Source organism: Atta cephalotes (genome assembly GCF_000143395.1).
Source record: "Atta cephalotes unplaced genomic scaffold scaffold00015, whole genome shotgun sequence".
In the NCBI taxonomy this organism is placed as follows: domain Eukaryota; kingdom Metazoa; phylum Arthropoda; class Insecta; order Hymenoptera; family Formicidae; genus Atta; species Atta cephalotes.
The window spans coordinates 1,989,617-1,995,172 of NW_012130079.1; the positions used below are offsets into that span (position 1 = coordinate 1,989,617).

Below are 5,556 nucleotides of genomic sequence, written 5' to 3' on the forward strand. Positions count from 1 at the left end.
TTAACTTTTGATTTTTCGCTCTTTATTTCACCAAATATTTATTACACCAAATAAATTAGTGCCACTTTTAAATATTAATTTTACCACCGCAGAATGAAATTATGTAAACTCATACTATACATATATTAAACACACAGCTATGTAATCAACACAAACTTGTGTGTATTATTGGCTGCATAGATAATGATCACATTACTGTAAAGTTGCCTACATAAATTGTTGCAATACTGTCCTTGAAATTTCCTCTCGATATGTAACGAAGTTATAAAAAAAATCGATAATATTGATATGTAAGGTATTGAAGAGAAAATGTTAAGAGATAATTGTTTAAACATATTGTAACAATATAATTGTTAATTTCATGAAATAAATACTAATATGAATACAGCATAGCTAGAATAATTAAATTGATTCGTATATATACTATTTTTATGACTCATATAATTTCCAATCGCTTCTACCAAAAATCAAATCATCAAAAGATAATAAAATAAAAAATAAAATGAAAAAAAAGATTTGACAGCGGTGGGATTCGAACCCACGCCCTTACGGACTGGTGCCTAAAACCAGCGCCTTAGACCGCTCGGCCACGCTGCCTTCGATAGAACGGGACCATAACTGCATATAAATGTAATTTTCCTTCACAATAAATTGTATTGATTTAAAACTAATTAAAGTATAATTGCAAAATTCAAAATTAATATAAAAATAGTGTCCGTTTATTTAACTATACGTAATGAATTATCAAATATATCCTATTATTAAATATATCCAAGCGTTAATATATAATTAAACTCACTTTTTATTAAAAATATTTTTCATTTTTGAAAAAATTATACATCTAAAAAAAATACATTCTAGATTTTTTACTCATTTTTTTATGAAAAAACATTTTACTCAAATAAACTCCGATCACATATATCCGATATACTAAACGTGCTATATACAATAATAAGAGAAATAATGCATTTAATATAACATCCCGTAAATGTAAGAATCATGTATCTCTAACATTGTTTCACATTCTCCCAGCACGTGCTATCGTATTGGCCTTGATACGTCACAAGCATATCTCACGTCGCGTTGCCTAGCAGCTTGTTCTCATAGTCAGCATCGTATGTACAGCTAACAATAAGATATCATTCCGTTACGTGTGTTTTCGCGTGCTAACGTTGAATTAAATAGTAGCTATCAATTGTCTTTATAATTATTACTAATAAACGCTTTGTTGAATAAAACATTTTAAATAATACGACATGGAAAAAAACCTTTGTCAAAATCGAAATAAATACAGATTTTATAATCGCAATAGCGAATCCTAAGGTCAAATTATTTTCAAATTGAAATAAATACAATCATAGAAAGAAAAGATATTAAAAAATGGCGAGTGCTTTAAAAGGAAACTTGATCTTGAAAGAGTTAAAATGAACGAATAAATTGGCCATTTCGCGCGCGTTGCAATAGCAAAACGTCATTATGGCGCCACAAATCTCCTCTTTTATTTTCCCTTCCCGGTAGCACTGTACCCTAAGCGATAAGATCTCAATATAAAAATTCATGCTCATAACGTGACTCCGCTGACTTCTTTTTTTTCCTTTCCTTATCGCGTCCCCGAGGGATCGCGGCATAAAGTTGACGCTCAAGAGCCAAAACGAAGCGCTTCGGTTATGTCGAAACGACTGTAGACAGATCGATAAATTTGCGTGAATACTCGTATAACGTAGATAAGCCGACGTGATAAACCGAAATCGGGTCTTGAAAGTCCGGAGTCTCTCTCTCTCTCTCTCTCTCTCTCTCTCTCTCCCCGTCTCGTTACCGTCGCGAGAGATACGACACCGGAAAATGGAGGAAGATAAATTCGTCTCCCGTTGATGCACCATGCTCTGACTATATTTTATAGCCGACACGCGAAATCATCTCCTTCTTTCTATTGTGACAGAGCTATTAATTATATAGCGCAAAATGTCATCCAAAAGTAATTCTTTTATCTAAGAGTAATCACCTGATGTTTTTACATGTTTTTATATTCCATATTTACGCTTGTTTTTATATTCCAATTAAAATCACTTTATTATTAACAACAATTGTATATTATTAATTGGTTTCCAATATATTAGTATTTGAAAATATTATATGGATATGGATTTAATAACAATTTTCTGAAAAGGGTAAATAAAAAAATCAAATAAATATTAAATGCAATAAGCACGTTAAATAGCTTATTAAAATATTATTTCTAAAAAATAAAGATTTTATTTATACAACAATTTTTTTACGGATTTTTAATGGAATTACATATTTAAAGATTCGTAAAGAATAGCTATTAAAAAATAAAAAAATATTAAACACTATCCATACAAAGCAATATTTTACAACAATTCACACTTTTTTTACCTCAGGTGACTATTCCCAGATTAAATTGAAAATATATTGAATTGAGTTAAAAATCACCGAAATAAAATTTGCTACCTGAACATGAGAATGTTTCGAAAAAAGAATTCCCTGCACACATAATGAAGAGATGTTCGTCTAATTTTCTGAAATCAATTACTTTCACCGCCACTTTCGTCGATAATGAAAATCAGTATAGATTTACGTGCGTATCTCGTGATAAAATGAGGTAAACGCGTTTTCCTTTCGCATCATTTCCATTTTCTCTTCACATCATTCGACCGATCCCATTATTGTTTTATGGGAGCCATTCGATAGAGCTTATAATATCCATAAGCGGCACCTGCATTTCCTAATAATCTCTATTACTCTCCCCACGAGTTGCATGATTCGCCGAAAATAAAATAGATTTATCATCCTCAATTGGCTCCCAGCAGTTTATTCGTAAGAATTGACGGCGCCTCCCTCTTTTGCCCCTCTATCCTTCTCTTTATACAACGATACATGCTCACGAGGGATTTTCTCTATATGATATGTAACATGCGAGACGTAATTCAGAGGGTGCGAGTCATCGAGATTATCCTCATTTCAACTACGCATAGCCGGAACGATATGATCGATCATTCGCGACGACAGCCACGAGTATCGGACCAAAGTGGCGGCATGATTCTGCTAAACGCGATGCTAAACAGGTACTCTTCTCCGCCATCAAGTCGTCGACGTATCGTAACTTACCGTAATATATGCCAACGATATTATAAGCAACTCGCTGAAGAGATGATGGCTTTTCATCGTTCGATACGAAAGTCTTCGTTCTTTGTGAAACGCATACAGTGCATCGCCAATATCTGCCGTTAATTGGTTAAATGGCTACAATTACACGATCAACAGGTAGCTGTTTCGATTTTCTACGTTCCTTTCCCTTTTCTGTGAAAGGGTCAGCGTGAAAGCCATGCTACCATACTATGGAAAAATGAGAGATCTAAACTAAACGCTTTCAAAAAGTAACGTAAACAAAAACGTCGTGTTTAAAACATTTTTTTTAAGTTTAAAAATTTAAAAAAAAGAAATCGTTTAAGCAATATTTAATCCCTAAATTTTAAGCCTTTTCGACATGGCATACCTTTCTTGCTTTTTTTTCCAATGCTTTTTTCATTACTTGTAACTTTTTTATTAATAAACATACATTTGCTTAATACTGTTATATTCATTAATGTCTAAAGTTTCGATTGAAACAAATTCTTTTTTTATAATACATATTAATTTTTATAAAAGTCATAAGCAATCGAATACATAATATGTTATTCTCGTGACGTTTAAAGATTAAACATCATGAATAAATTTCTATCAAGTAAAAAATTTAAATAGGAAACTTATTTAAATAATTTATATATGACTGTATTATATGATACGTGACGTTGATTTGTAATTTGAAGTATGATTGTAATTTTAAAAAGCTGATAAGTTCCAGTTTCCATTTTCAGTTAGCTGTGAATTTAGAAACGCGAAGTATAAATTATAATCGCATTAAAATCTTCATTATTTTCGTTTACCATACATTTCCATTTGTCTGTCGTATCTATGATGTCCAATGTTTCGCACAAACTGGAGACAACGACAGTTCGGTTAACAGCGATTCTCGAAACGCCTCGTTAACGAAACGTCGCAATTTTCGCAATGCACCATTGGCTGGCACAATGTGCCATTAACGAAATGCCCGATGAATATATATCGGCTATCGATCATTATGAGGCCATGGCTCGCACGAATATTCCAGTAATGGTCTATCGCAGCAATAATCGTCAACATGTGCAATAATCATGTCGTTTAATGACAATTGATGCGAGTCAGGAAATACGCTCGCTTTAATATCTGCACGCCTATGTTTACCCCGTTGTTATAGCCATGCGTATGCTGCACTCACGCACGTTGATGCACGCGTACGATTTGCCCGCCCGCGCGCGAGAGATAGCGGATAGATTCAAGGGAAGGGTACTATTGTTAATATCAAATGCACCATTACGCGCGATCAGTCAATATTTTCTCGTAACTGACCTACGGATTCGGGATGCGCTTGAGTGCATACAGACTCTCCACTGTAGCAAGTTCCGCCGCAATTGCACGTATCCGATCCGGCATGCATGGAAAGCAGGTCCGTTACTAACAGAACCGAGGCTACGTAACTGATATGTTTTGTATTCGTATTGGAATCGAGATAGTTCCGACACGGCGCTGTGTATTAATGCGTTAACGCACTGATAAAAATATACTAAATTTTAATAAAATGTTTATTTAAATATTGTCAAAACTAAATATTTAGATATTAAATATATTTATTTGGTACAAAATTATTAATTTGAATTAGCTATCATTTCTTTTATTTATTAAGTAAATATTTATTTATTTTGTATGTAGTCATTATATAAATAAATAAAATTTAGTATATTATTTCATAATTTATTCTTATTTTTTTATAACTGAACTCTGGATTAATATTTTATTACTCATTAATCAATATTATGATATATTATACGATAAAAATATATTATACGATTAAAAAATTGTATATTAAACTTTGAGTAAGTGCTCATGATAGCCAAAAAATTTTGTTTTTATAGTTATACTTTTTTTAAAGTATGTATACAGTTAAATTTATATTATTTACGTCTTTAAAGGAGACAGAGGAATGTAAAAATAATGAAGTTCTAGGTAAAATTTTTATTCTCCTTTTCTGACAAGATTGTTAAGATAACAATGCGTGGATGCAGTAGTCATCTATTTACTTAAAGATTAAGTGTAATTACAATATTATCACGATTACACATTGAATTATCTTCGAACACAATGTTACAGAGGCGTTTCATTTCGGAAATGTTGCACACGCCGATTTTACAACTTCATTATTTTTCCACGTGGGATTACTTGCACAATGGGGAAATAATCGACAATCGGCGCCATTGTTTCGCCCACGAGTGATGGATTAATCCGTCCCTGCCCGACATAATCCTCCTTGCGTAACTGCACAATGCCGTACTTACGGCGCGAGCGGGATCTCGGTCCTATCTGCCGAAGCACGATGTATAGCACGTACCGAGCCATTTTCACGTAACTGACCCGCAGCGATTCCGAATGCGCTACGGCTGGGTTAACCCCCGCGCCGCGCGT

General features: G+C 33.3%; 2 non-coding genes across 2 annotated transcripts in view; one reads left to right on the top strand and one right to left on the bottom strand.

Moving 5' to 3' along the window:
* The window catches only part of Trnaq-cug, a 72-nt gene extending 71 nt beyond the window's left edge, over position 1 (top strand). Inside the window, exon 1 of the tRNA in view lies at position 1. This exon is cut by the window's left edge and continues 71 nt beyond it. This is a non-coding gene — a tRNA (tRNA-Gln).
* Positions 2–517: 516 nt separating this feature from the next.
* Trnal-uag lies at positions 518–597 on the bottom strand. The gene has a single exon. It is a non-coding gene; the product is annotated as a tRNA-Leu (tRNA).
* Positions 598–5,556: the final 4,959 nt, after the last annotated feature.